The sequence below is a fragment of the Lissotriton helveticus genome, chromosome 3_2 (assembly GCF_964261635.1).
Source record: "Lissotriton helveticus chromosome 3_2, aLisHel1.1, whole genome shotgun sequence".
In the NCBI taxonomy this organism is placed as follows: Eukaryota; Metazoa; Chordata; class Amphibia; order Caudata; family Salamandridae; genus Lissotriton; species Lissotriton helveticus.
In genome coordinates this window covers 123,610,166-123,624,364 of record NC_136062.1, presented here as the reverse complement: position 1 = coordinate 123,624,364, position 14,199 = coordinate 123,610,166, and the positions used below count along the sequence as shown (strand labels likewise).

The window sequence follows — 14,199 nt, the reverse complement described above, 5'->3', positions numbered from 1 at the left end:
GAGTAACCGGCAACCAATGCAATTGCCTAAGAAGCGGGAGGGCATGGTGGAATCTAGACCGACTATAAATCAGCCTAGCAGCCTGATTTTGAATGAGCTGAAGTCGGCGCAATTCATAGGCAGGGACGCCAATATACAAAGAATTGGCATAGTCCACCTTAGAGATAACAAGGGCCAGGAGGATAGACTTCAGAGTGTCAATGGTAAAAAAACGGGAAACTTTCCGAATAACACGGAGAGATAGGAAGCAGGAAGAAACAATCGTGCTGATCTGAGTGTGCATCGACAAATCATCACTAATTTTAATGCCTAAGCTTTTCACAGATTTGGATGCAGAGGGAGCAGGTCCAAGAGAGGGAGGCCAAAAGTTGGAACACCAAGGATTGGGCGAGCCTCCGATCAAGACGAGCTCCATCTTGTCGGGATTTAACTTTAGATGGTTCGTACACATCCAATCATGGATAAAAATCATAGTGTTCTGAAAATGGGAAACAGAATCAGGGGAAGCAGAAAGGGTAAGAATAAGTTGGAGGTCATCAGCGTAATTAAACACTGTGACCTCCTGACGACGCAAAGCATAGATTAAAGGAAAAATATAAAGATTAAAAAGAAGGGGAGAAAGAGCGGAACCCTGGGGAACACCACAGGTAACCGCTCGGGGGGAAGAACAAAAAGGGGACAACCGGACCGCCTGTTGGCGATTCTCCAAAAACGAGGAGACCCAACTTAGGGCAACATCCGAGATGCCACCGCATCTGACACGGTCGACCAAAAGAGAGTGGTCGACCGTGTCAAATGCCGCTGATAAATCGAGGAGTATCAAAGCCTGGGAAGAACCATGATCAGCACTCACACTGAAATCATCCAAGACCGAGAGGATAACTGATTCGGTCGAGTGGGTAGGCCGAAAACCAGCCTGGTAAGGGTCTAGATGGTTGGAGACTTCGATAAAGGAGCTCAAACAATGAGTTACATGTCTCTCCAACACCTTGCCCAAAAAAGGAAACAAGGAGATGGGACGGAAGTTAGAAGAGACAGTAGGGTCGGCGCCTGCCTTTTTCAAAACTGGTACGATCTTGGCGGACTTAAAAAGATTAGGGACAACACCTATTGACAAAGATTTATTGAGCAGGTCAAGAGGTGGGTCAGGACAAATTGAGAAGATCTTCCGGAGGATATGTGAGGGGCAGCTATCAGCAGGAGAGCCCGATTTTGTAGACTTTACTAAACTGAGAAAGATCTCAGTAGATATAGGAGGAAAGTGCGTAAACGAATGAGTGCTAAGAGGCGGAAGAGGGGGATCAAAGGAAGAGGAAGGGAGGGCAATGTGTTGTTTTATTATAGAGATTTTAGTGAAGAAGAAATCATGGAGGGAGTCACATAAATCTTGGGATGGTAGAGGTTTAGCAGTCACTCTATCCAATTTACACAGGCTGTTGAGGATGGAAAAAATTTCCTTAGGCTTGTTAGGAGAGGATGCAATCAGTCCAGAGAAGTATTGAATTTTAGCAGCGAGAATGTCTTTTTTATATTCCCTGAGAATAGTAGAGTAGGACAACTTATCAGAAGGGTCATAGCTCCGACGCCACTTTCGCTCAGCCTGTCTAAGCTGGAGTTCTTTTGCTTGGAGCGAGGAAGAGAACCACTTTTGTGAATCGTGTGAGCGCGAGAGACGAATTGATCTCAAAGGGACAAAATCCTCACACGATAAGGTAAGCCAGGTGTTAATAGCCAAGGCCTGATCATGGAGAGATAGATCTAAATGGTCACCATCTAGTAAGCTAGAAGAGACGAGAGAGGCACACAGAGCGCTAATATTGGCTCGTCCCCAGTTCCTGACTTTAATGTTAATGGGAGGAGGGGTACTAACCATAGGGTTTAATGGAAAGGAAAAAGAAATCAAATGGTGGTCAGACCACAAGCAGGGCAGGACCGAAAGTAAAGAAACATCCAGATTAGCTGACCAAATTTGGTCAAGGATGTGACCAGATGTGTGGGTGGGAAGCTCAACCAGTTGAGTCAAGTTCAAATGAGTGAGTAAATCCGAGAACTCTTTGGACTGGGAGTTCTCCATAGGATCGCCGGGCCAATAATTAAAATCGCCTAGGATCACTATGCGCGCATTGTTTACTATCAGGTTAGCAAGGATATCCCCTACCAAGGTAGAAAAAGCAGGCATAGACTGAGGAGGGCGATAAAATAAGACGCAGACAAGCGGAGGAGAGACAGACAATGTTTTCATGACTAAATAGTCCACGGCAGGAATCGCCGGAGAAGGAATTAAAGAAAATGACCATCTTGAGTGAATAATAGCAGCCACCCCCCCACCATGTTTACCAGGTGCACGATCAGAGTGTAAAACATAATAATTGTCAGGAATAGCAGCTAAAATGTCCGGGGAAGAGGAGGGGGTGAGCCAGGTTTCAGACAGAAATAAACAGTCAGGCTGAACCTGATTAAGAAAACTAAACGTCTCTAAATGGTGTTTAACTAAAGATCGAGTGTTCAGCAAACATGACGAAAAGGACACTGGAAGGCCAACCGAGGGGGGGACAGTAGGCGGCGGCCCGCTATCTATGAAGGCCGAAATGTCCGCCGCTCGAGGTGCAAAACAGGTGTAGAGGCCAAGTGAATAAAGCTTGGCCTGTGTATGTTTAGAAATAGACCACTCACCTTGGCACGCCACGAGCTCGGCAGAGGAGTATTTTAAAATATGAGCAGCATCACATGCCCCTTGCCCCGGTCTGCCGCGGACAGGTGCAGATGGCCTTGCCTTAGGCGCGCCTTTGGCACGCCAGTGGCGCGCCCGCTGCGTGCCCGCTGCACGGCCAGGGTGACATGTGGGCTTCGTAGTCCCCAACCGTGACGCCTCTGGTAAGGCTCCGCCCCCGTAGGTCAGGTGATGGAAGATCAGCTGGCTAGTTTCAACACAGACCCGCCGCTCGAACGGGAAGCCCGGCGTCGGATCGGGCTGTGTCGAAGAAGCACTAGCGAAGGGGGAAGCTAAACACAGAGAAGATTAAATAAGTCAGGTGGGTTAGCAGAGCATGCTGAGCAGAAAGGAAACACGAGCTAGAGCCCAAATATTAAAAGCCCTGAGGGCGGGGGCAGCTGAGAGGGTGGAAAATCCCAGACTTAGGCTCCATGCAAATAAAATAACTAGCTCCAATTAAAACACCACAAGGTTTAAAGGTTAAAAAGACCCAGACCGCACCGCTAGGCGGAATATCCAAAAAGCGCCTACTCGCGCTAAAACGCCAATTCAATGCGGTATGTGAATACAGGTCAATCATTCACTCAGCACCTGAAATCTGCGCACGACTACCGTGCGGCCCGCTGACATATGCCTTTGTAGTCCCCAACCGTGACGCCTCTGGTAAGGCTCCGCCCCCGTAGGTCAGGTGATGGAAGATCAGCTGGCTCGTTTCAACACAGACACGCCGCTCGAACGGGAAGCCCGACGTCGGATCGGGCTGTTTCGAAGAGGCACCAGCGAAGGGGGAAGCTAAACACAGAGGAGATTAAATAAGTCAGGTGGGTTAGCAGAGCATGCTGAGCAGAAAGGAAACACGAGCTAGAGCCCAAATATTAAAAGCCCTGAGGGCGGGGGCAGCTGAGAGGGTGGAAAATCCCAGACTTAGGCTCCACGCAAGTAAAATAACTAGCTCCAATTAAAACACCACAAGGTTTAAAAAGACCCAGACTGCACCGCTAGGCGGAATATTCAAAAAGCGCCTACTCGCGCTAAAACGCCAATTCAATGCGTTATGTGAATACAGGTCAATCATTCACTCAGCACCTGAAATCTGCGCACGACCACAACTAAATCTCAAGGAACTGGTACAAGCTTTGGTGGTATCCAGACTTGACTGTGGCAATGAAGTCCCTTCTGGCAACCAAAAAATTCATGCTGCTCCACCTATGCCCTTCTTACATGCAGCAGCATGCCTGATCGCTGGGACTTGACGCCGTCATCACAATGCCCAATACTGAACTATCTAAGATGGCTCCCTTGTGAAGGGACATGCTCTTACAGACTGGCTTGCATAGATATTAAACTGTTATGCCACTCTCACTATCTGGCATAAACAAAATAAAGATTACAGATGGCTCTTGCCACCTACAAAGGTCTACAATCCTTGAATTCACAGTCAACAAAAGTGTACCTTAAAATAATCATCTCATGATGCACACGAAAGGTATGGGACTCTATTCCTCCCACCATCCTCACCATCACCTCTGTATTTGCTACTCAAATAAGCATTTCATCTTCTCACTAGATTGTGAGCTTCGGTGGATACGAAAGGTGTGCTGAAACTGTGTTGTTCCTAGCTGAAATTGCTGATCGCCCCATCTATACCTTTCATGTGTTTTTAAGTTATATAATGGCCTGTAAATATTATTTGTATGTAATTCCACACTATTGGATCTCATTGCCAGGTGCTACCAACACTTGTGCTTATGTCTTCTTGACTTGTATATTGTCCCTCTTGGAAAGCACTTTGATGCTGTTGTAGTTTTTACACACTATATAAAGATAGTAAATAAATATTTGAAACTATGTTACACTTGTCAATCCATAACTGTATTTTATGAGATTTTATTAACTACGAAGTTACAAGAATAGAACTGTATTCAGTGGTTAATATGTGTTAGTTTATCATATATAGTATCAATAACTGGTCACTGATAGTCCTTTTTAAGTATCTTTATAAGTATATATTTGTTTACTATATGAAAATGTTGCTTCATCAAGCATGAACCATCGAACGTCACGAAACACTCAATGTCTGAAACCTACTTTAGAGCGACTCTGTAAATTACACGACTGTTGTTAATTACTACTCTTAAGTGACCAAGTACTTTGCCTTCTCAAGGATGCCTTAGGAAAAATATTTGTGTTAAACTTGTCGGCTAGGCTTTAATGTAATTTACAAGCACAGAATGTAACCAGGACCACCCAGACATTCAAGAATCTGTTTGTTGTTCTGCCTCAGGCACTGCCCAGATTGTTAGAGCATGAGCCTTTGTTTCCTTCAACTGCAGGTCATTTTGGTTTCACACAGTGACCCTTGTTCACAAGTTGTAAAACATTCTCCTTCTAGAACTCGAGACACACAAGTACATTCTAAAACTAAATTGTTTAAAAAAAATATGTGAAGGAGACCAAAGCTTTTCTTAGGAGCCCACCACCAGTGCTGCCGAATGCCACTGTACTTTCTCTGAAGGCAAGTTTGCAAGTTTGTGTTCACTTCTTGTCTCTTTCTTCACCACCCTAACCTTTCTATTACTTTATCTCATTCTTACTTTCTTGCTTTTTAGGTCGACCCTATCGCAAAGCACAGCTGTCTGGTTGCAAATACATTTTGTGGGGTTTCCAAGAGCTGCTGTGAGTTTTAAAGCCCATCCATTGCTTACCACAGACTCGTTTTGGTGTAACTCTTATTTGCTTGCTTTCTATTCAATGGCTTCCCTCGGCTTAGCCTGTCCATATTGTGTTCATCCCTCCCATGTAGTATTGTCGCTTTATGTTATGTTAAGGTTTTTGTAAAGCACATGACTGACCCAGCAACGGGGCGTCCAAGCGCAAGTCTCAGAGAAGAGGGCCGCAAAGATTGACTGGTTTCTCTGCTTCCACTACTTCTTTTAGGGAACTACTTTTTTCTTTTTGTTTAAGCACCCCATGAGAGTGTATGTGTGTTCCGGTCTGGCTGTCGTGTACTTTCATGTGTCCCCTTCACATTGCCCTCTTTAACCCATGTGCTTTTCTCCCCCCACCTGTCTCTCACTCATATGCTTCTCCCGCCACTCCATGTTCTTCTTTCGACTGTGTTTCCTCTTTCCCCATATTCTCTCCTTCATGTTTCTTCTCCGTCCACTGTGTTTCTTCACCCCTGCCCGCCGTATTACTTCTCCCACCGTCTAGGGTATTGTTTTACCTCCACCCCGCTCATCTGTTTACATTCTTTTTTTTAAAACGCACTTTTACAGGTATTTTTTTAATTGCCCGATCCATCTTGAACTTGTAATTTTAAGCTGGTGTGATTTTTCATGCATATTGAATACATGCTTGTGCCAACAAAATAATGCGTCAACTGAATCATTGTGTCTTTTTTTTAAGCAATGAGGCTGTACATCATGGCTAAAATACTGGTAAATCCAATAGGTCTCATAGACAAGACCTATTCGCTTTGTCAATGCTTGGGCCCCCGGGGAGGGAGTATATCTTCTATCCTTACTCTAAGAGAAAGCAAGTGGATGCACCTGTTGGACACCATAGTGCATGGCCTTAATGAACAGGATTACAATTTTGCACAACTGGCGTGTTTATAATGTCGAGATTGCATGTAATGTGATCATGGTTTTAGACTAATGTGATATAATTGTCATTATTTTGAGTCTAATGTGATACAACTGTCAGTACAAATGTTTTATTACCAACTATGACCGGGGGCTTGTATCCGACCAAGACATGAGTCTCTTTTTTTCCCCCCCTTAGGTATTAAATAGATTTGTACATGTGTTTAATTACTGCATTGTCTGCAATTTTCTACAATCTTGAAATGTAATACACCCGATGGATGTTACACCTTCTCTGCATATTTGACAAATTGAAAAAAACCCTCCTTTGGCAATTATGAGCACTCTACTTAATTAATCTGACATTCATCGAATAAACTGATGAATATATGTCTATGCGCGAGTAAGGCCATCCTTCTTTTGCGCTGAAACAGAATTTTCTTAGGCAGTATAATGAGGTTTTCCAGCGCTTAATTTCAACAGGGGCCGAGTCTTTTTACCATTTTTACTGTGTGGCCATTGGCCACTTGTAAGCAGCAACATTTAGCTGCTGCCCGGTTACTTCACCTAGCTCCCGGTTCCCGCGTTTAGTCACCAGAGTAAACGGTGTTCTGACACTCGCCGAGAGGAAACTGTGGGCTGAGACGCTGAGAGTTTTGACGCTTTCTCCATTTTTTGGGTAAGCGCGAGTTAATTAATAGATATTTCTGACTCTGCGGAGGTCGTGAGCGCACAAGTTAATACGCGCCTCCTTTTGTCTTGTTTTCCCTTTTAGAAATATGAGCCTAACGCTATAGGATATCTACAGTGGTTTTAAAATCAATGCACCACTCGTCCCGTCCCTGGGCCAATCACTAGATTATACCGACTATTGATGAACAGCGAGGAGCCTTCCCGCTCTCTTCAGGTTTCGGGTAAGCTTGGTTTAATCCTGAATTGTATCTCAATTCAGTTTTGCGGAGGTTGCGAGTGTGGTTGTTAACACGCGCCTCCGGTCTGTCTATTTTACTTTTTAGATATACAAGCGAACTTTGGAATTAAAGACAGTGTATTTATCCTAAAAGCAACTTGGAAGCTATAAGTGATGGCGAGCTAGTTGTTTTTGCTCCGACTGTTTGACCTTCATATTTCATATTTGGTGAGTAAATGGAATTAAGTAGCGCCTTTAGTTCCATAGACGATATGTCAAATATGTTCTGAATGGGTTTCCCCCCCCCGTTTTCATCAATTGCAGATGTCAGTTTGGTGTCACGAATAGAAGTGCCCCCATGCAAATACAGTACCTAGGACCGCTGCGGCGTGAATAGGTGAGCCTTGGACTTGTACTTTATATATCTGTATGGAGCAAGTAATGTCATGGATTGTAAGGGCCAGTCCTTGGGTTGGCTGGTTAGGTTGGTTCTCCGTTGTATGGTTTTTTGGTAACTTATGTTTTTAACCCGGCTGGGTAGTGTGTGATGTTTTATTGAATCATACACTTGTGCTGATATTAACTATGATATTGCGTGGATTATAGTCAAGTACGCTCCACTGTCTTATAAATGCCTAATTTATTTTTAGGAATACGCTCTCTTGGCAATAGGAGCCCTCGGCCCAACATCACTTGTTCAGACGGAGCCGCTAGAATCACCGTGCTTCGTGTAGGTAATTAGGTATGGCTTTAATTAGCCTCTAGTTCTTCTTGTAAGAATACATCAATCCTAATGGAGTGTTTCCTTTATAGGTGCCCTTTTGTTGTATCCCCACACCCCACCACCACCCGTCCTGAGGAAGACCCCGCTGTAGGGCAATAACGTCGCCTGCTCAACTGGGGTCGAAACGTCGACATACTATTACCCCTTCTTACCTGTGGGCAAACTGATCATTTGTTGACTGTGCCAGCCACTAACAGGATAGGATTATCTTAACTTATGAATTGACATATGATAATGTATATATATCTAGTGTGGCACTACATGTTAAAATTCTGATGAGACCACATATTATGTTATTCTTGTATGACTAAGTTAAATCTGTGTTGCACAATTTTCCTTTCTTCACTTCCCTCTCCCACCCCTCTTTTTGGGCTTATCATGAAATGTTTTGAATTATATTATTGCAAAAAGATACGGTAATTAACTTACGAAGAAGGATGTGTATTAAATAACATTCTTCTAAATCTTTGTTTACAAGGTTAATTTTGTTGATTTGTGTATTTTATGCTGTTCCATCTGGGACCCTTTCTCATATATCATGTTCCACTGGTCAGCATTTCTCTCTTTCTATTCCTCTTTTCACCCTTTCATGCTTTTTCTTTCTTGCACTGCCATCACTGCATGTGAGGGATTGTGTGTACTTTAACGGAGCTTCGTTGGGTGATCATTCAGCAAGGCATAGCTGTCATTAACCAGAACATATTTGTTTATTTAGGGGGGTTTACAGTGTTCTACGTGCAGACTCCTAGTTACTTCAGAGCGTAGAATGACCTAAGATCATGCATGATACAGTCTCTCAAAAGAGCGATGAGTGGGTGAGAACAAGCCCAATCAGCTAGGGCAGTGCCCATTGTAAATATTTAGTGACTATCACTGCAGAGTCCAGTAGGTCCATTGAAAAAGCGAATATGAACAGTACAGTTTATAGGCGCTTTCTGAATGATTCTGGTGGGGTTCTGAACTCGAGGAGTGCTGAGGGCATTTCACAGTTTTGGTCCTTGAACTTGTTAAAGTCTATGCCCATTCACACATTTCTATCCAGAGGGGACAGGTCTTTCTAGTAGAGAGAGCGATGAAAAGAATCAAATCAATAGTTATCATTTCAGTACAGATCCACCAATGTGGCCACACATGAATCTACTCGACTCTTTGATCTGGCTTTAGTAAGTTTATTTATAAGTTCAGAAACAAAACGAGTAACCTAACTTTCTCTACACTACCGAAAGGGCATCTCTAAAGTAAAGAATTTGGATAAGGACGTAATCAAATTAGAAAAGAAGAAATGTGTCAGTCATAAGAGTCTTCAATAGAAAACCCTGATAATGGGTCAAGTAGCTTAATGCCACCAAGCAGTAGAATAGGTCTGCTCCCTAATGAAACCCAAAATGGACTATCTCCCTAACTTAAAACAGTACATAATATCGTTTGCAGTCAACGTGACACTCTCATGTGGATTCTCCTAGGGAAATTTCCATTGTTCTGGCATAATTGGAAATCTTCAGTACCTTTACCAACCAGATACCACATTGAGTCATATTTACAAGAACTTAACGCTTTCGTAGCATACATTTTTTGACGTTACGGCGACTTTTTTTTAATAGCCGTATTTACAAGTTGCCGCTAACTGCGGTTACCAGCACTTTTCCAGAGTTAACATGAATTTTCAAGATCATCATTTCTGTTAGCAGGACTTAACGAAAATGAGATGCAAGGTGGGCATTCCCTTGCAAAAACTGCCACTAATCCCACTTTGCAATATTTACAATGAAATTGCCGTTAACCCCCCAAATCTGCCACAAAGTCCAGTTAGCGGCAGGTTTTTAAGACCAGAAAATAGCTGGTCTAAAAAATGGTGCAAACACACCTGTAAATAAAGGAGACAAACCCAGACACTCATTGCCTTTCTCACTGACGCCATGGAGGTACTACTCTTGCAGCTTGGAGGTCCAAGACGACCAACACCACTACCACCAGCACCACCACAGAGGCAGCTCCCCAGAAGAGAGCGGGTCTACTGTCAACAGATCACCCTGATACACCTCCGGCCAGAGGAGGTGATAGCCCACGACAGGATGAAAAGGACCTCTATCCTATGCCTACTTACTCAGATAGCGCCAAGGCTGCAGGCACCATTCCAGCTCTGCACAAACATCTCTCCACAGACAGAGCTACCTGCAGTGTTGCGCATGTTGGCCTCTGGTACCTTCCAAACAACCACAGCCAGAGTGGCCGGAGTTTCATAGGCATCCTTCTCAAGGTTCCTCCCAACTGTCTTAGATGCCATCATCAGCCTGACGCCACAGCACCTTCGCTTGCCCAACACTGTGCAAGAACAACCTGACAACAAGCAAGGCTCTATGCTATTGCCTGATTTAAGCATGTGTTGGGGGCAATTGACTGCACTTGTGCCTCCTGTGGACACTGCTCATATATACAGGAACATCAAGCACAGACACTCAATGAACATGCAGGCAATTGTGGACCATCTGGTCCTGTTCATCATTGCCGCTGCCAAGTTTCCAGGGAGTGTGCATGACTCTTACATCTTCCGCCAATCGGTCATCAACCAGCAGTTCGAGAATGGCACCTATGGAAATGGGCTGCTTGTTGGTAAGTACAAACTGAACACACCAAACACACCTTTAGTCACCAATCATGTTGCTCAACCATGTGAGAGTGTATATGTAGCAAATGGAATCCGACATACATTGTAACTTGGCCAACTACTACACGCAAACACCTAATGCCAAAGAACCACACATATGTAAGAAGGCCCAACAAACGAGTAGGCCAGATATACTCTTACAAGCCACTATGTCACTCTCGAAATACAGATCTTACAGAACTCATTAGAACAAAAATTGGAAGGAATCAATGCAGAATGTGCCACAAGACATATGCTTGCGCTAGGCTGCATCCATTCTGAAACAAGCACATGTGCGTTATGTACAGCAAGATGACAGATCACCCTGCTATCTCCTAAGCTGGTGCAAAAAAACAGTTGATGGACAGAATGCAGATCAATGTCATACATTCACCCCAGTACAGAGATCTGGGCCTAATCAATCGTTTGTTTGCTCACCATGCCATTCCAATTTGAACCCAGACATATGCAAATCAGTCTTGACCCTGTGCCCCATGGGAACAGTCCAGCCCGAACTGCCAAGCCAGGTCCTCCCTGGACTGGAAACAAGCATCCTATGACCGGTTTTGGGCTTTCAGCCCTCATCAGCCAGGATAGCTTGATTCCAGTGGTATGAAGAGCACAGGACTCACGTCTAAGCATACCCGTCCCACTCGGGTGACAAATGCAAAAACAACAGTTACGCTGGAGCACAATTAGCTGACTTGCACAAACACAGGCACCAATGCACCATGCTGCAAGGGTGCTTGCATCATGGGGAGGAAAGTATTTCTTCACCTAACTGCACACAAACAATCATAAACGTTGATTTAGCATCAGTCTGGGTGGTGTCAGAATGGAGCATGCATAGAAAGAGCATACAAACAAGAGAAATGTAAATCTCACTACATGTTAAGCATTCTTACGCCTCCCCTGGTGAGGTATATCAATCTGATGCACAAATGTAGCCAAACACATGTGTGCTGAGTGGGAACACAAATGGCAATAACTATGGGCATGACCCCAACACACATACAAGCTGAGTCAAAGTTAACATATGCCCAAGGACATCAATACACATGTCAACATGTCCCAGTAAGTCAAGCGCACCAGGCAGCAGTGCTACTGTCACTCAAACAGTGACCCACCTTGGGGGCAAGCGGGAAGTAAATAACTCACAATGAGTACAACATTTAGCATTCAAGTATTTCCAGTGATAGCTACCCTCAGCACAATAACTCACAATGATATATCTTGCATATCTAAACATAGAAATGCGCCAAAAGTCAAGAGGGCTGCTTCACAAGGCCCATGCGCCACCAGTGCCTCATATACAATCTGTGCATAAGTGATGTACTGGTGGCGCAATGGCCCTGTAAATAACCCCAAAGGTGTGTTGAGCGACCCAGACATCTTGACAGTCACAACATGGAGGTAATACACAGGACCTGGCCAATGACATCATGGTGATGTGTAGGCTGTAAAGTACAAGCAATTAAATGTCAGTGATGCAGGTCAATTATATGGACCACAACATGACGAAGCAGAAAGTACAAAGTTGTACAATGGGCATACAATTTAAAAAACATTCTACAAACACAGCAGTCACAAATACCAATGGACACTTCTCTCCATTTTGTTTTTCAGGTAGTCAAGGATATGCACTGTCACCATGGCTGATGATCCCCATCAAAGAAACCCACACACAGACCCAGAAAGACTACGATGTTCCGCTGTGACGCACAGGGCCATCATTGAATGGACCTTTGGAGTCCTTAAATCAAGGTTCCGGTGCCTTGATATTTCAGGGGGAAAACTCCTTTACAGGCCTGAACTGGTCTGTAAAATCATATTGGCTTGTTGCATTTTGCACAACATCTCTGTATGGACAAACACACCATTGCCAGAAGACCAGGAGGAGCAGGACAATCTGGAGGATGGCCAGGACGAAGAAGCTGATTCAAGACCACAGCTTCTGCTTCTGAAACAGCAAGGAGGGATGCCATCATCCGCAATTTGTGTACCTAATCTCCATCAACAAATGTCCTGTCACAAGCCTTTCTGAAAACCAGTCCACAGATTGCTATTTTGAAAAATATAAAACCACTACAAGAATGTCTTGTATGCTTGGTTTGTGACTTCAGAAGTTGATCAATCATGTAAAGTCACATTAACAAAACAATAGTGTCACCCTGATAATAAATGTCAGCGTCACACAATGTTGCATCCTTCACGCAATGTACATCTTGCGCAAACATTGTTGCGCAAGATGGACAGATACCATGCATGGCATTTGTTGCAGTGCAGTGTGTGGCCAACCTGCCCCTCAAATCTAGTCAGTTGTATGCCCAACAGAAATCTCTGTTCCCATTGCACCAAGGGAAATCCACTGCACACACAAGAGGTCAAGAATATGGGGCAAGGATAGGCTACACCACTCGGTTGCCTCATGAATGCCAAGTTTGGCAAGCAGATCACATGTTCCACATTGCCCATGGAAATTTGGATGTTACAAGCAGTATGCTCACAGCTAATGGGTATATAGCACCCCTGGTCAAACCGCAACACCCTCTCTGAATCACTAACTCAGCCCGCTTAATTCTCTGTCAGTCCAGATTATACAAGCCTAGGTACAGCAGTGTTCTCTGAGTATGCAGGAGAATCAACAGCTGTAGGAGATGCAAGTGGAACCTCTTTGATGCCTAGTCATGGTCCCCTGCATCACAAGTTTTGTCCAGTTTAGGGGCATCATCCTCAACAACGTCGGACAGCACAACTTACTCCAGCATAACAACATTGAGAGGTACAGCCAAAAATGGGATGTCCCCCCTGTCACCCCAGTGTCCCCTTGGTTTGTGTCATGCAATGCAGACCACCCTTTGTTCATGGTCAGGAGCTTCCCAAATGATCACCACAACAAGTTGTACCATGCGGACTTCTCATGTTAGCAATGTGTAAACATTTAACATTACAGGCCTTGACATCAGGCGATGGTCATTGCTGATGCATCAATGTCAACAGCCAGGGCCTACCATTTCATGCACGACACAGGCATCAAAGTCAACATCAGTCTGCAGTAACTCTGCTGTATCTGTGTCTAGCCTCTGGGCCTCATACAAAAGCATAGCCTGGTCCCCAGTCCATGTGGACTGTCTGAGTTTACATGCATCAGATGCTTTACTTTTACAAGGATTGCACTGTGCAAAGTCCTGCATTGCTATTTCAAGCCAACAATGTAATGTTCACCTGTGAATCTGGGTTTACAACATGTTTGTACATGGCATTGTGGGGCTTGTTGACCTATGCATAATTAGGACATCGCTGCTCCATTATGCAATCTGGCACACACATTTATCTCTGCATTATCAGAGGTGTCCCTGTAAGCTCTTGTAGCCCTTAGAGTCAGGAAATTCAGGGAGGGCTGACTAACATCAATAAATGTGTCTGCTATCTGTTCAGCCGTCATTTCATTGGCTCAACTAGCTGCCAAGATGTGTATCACTGTCACACTAGGCTGATGTTTAAATGTGGCTGGCACAAGTAGATCCTTACGCCATGTAACGTCTGATTGTGCATATGGTG

At 44.3% G+C, this 14,199-nt stretch overlaps 1 long non-coding RNA gene across 1 annotated transcript; it reads left to right on the top strand.

Annotated features, from left to right (window-relative positions):
* The first annotated feature begins 3,414 nt into the window (after window positions 1–3,414).
* LOC144826236 (uncharacterized) lies at window positions 3,415–13,841 on the top strand. The gene is made up of 3 exons (XR_013609725.1): window positions 3,415–3,534; window positions 5,323–5,389; window positions 12,265–13,841. It is a non-coding gene; the product is annotated as an uncharacterized LOC144826236 (long non-coding RNA).
* The last annotated feature ends 358 nt before the right edge of the window (window positions 13,842–14,199 follow it).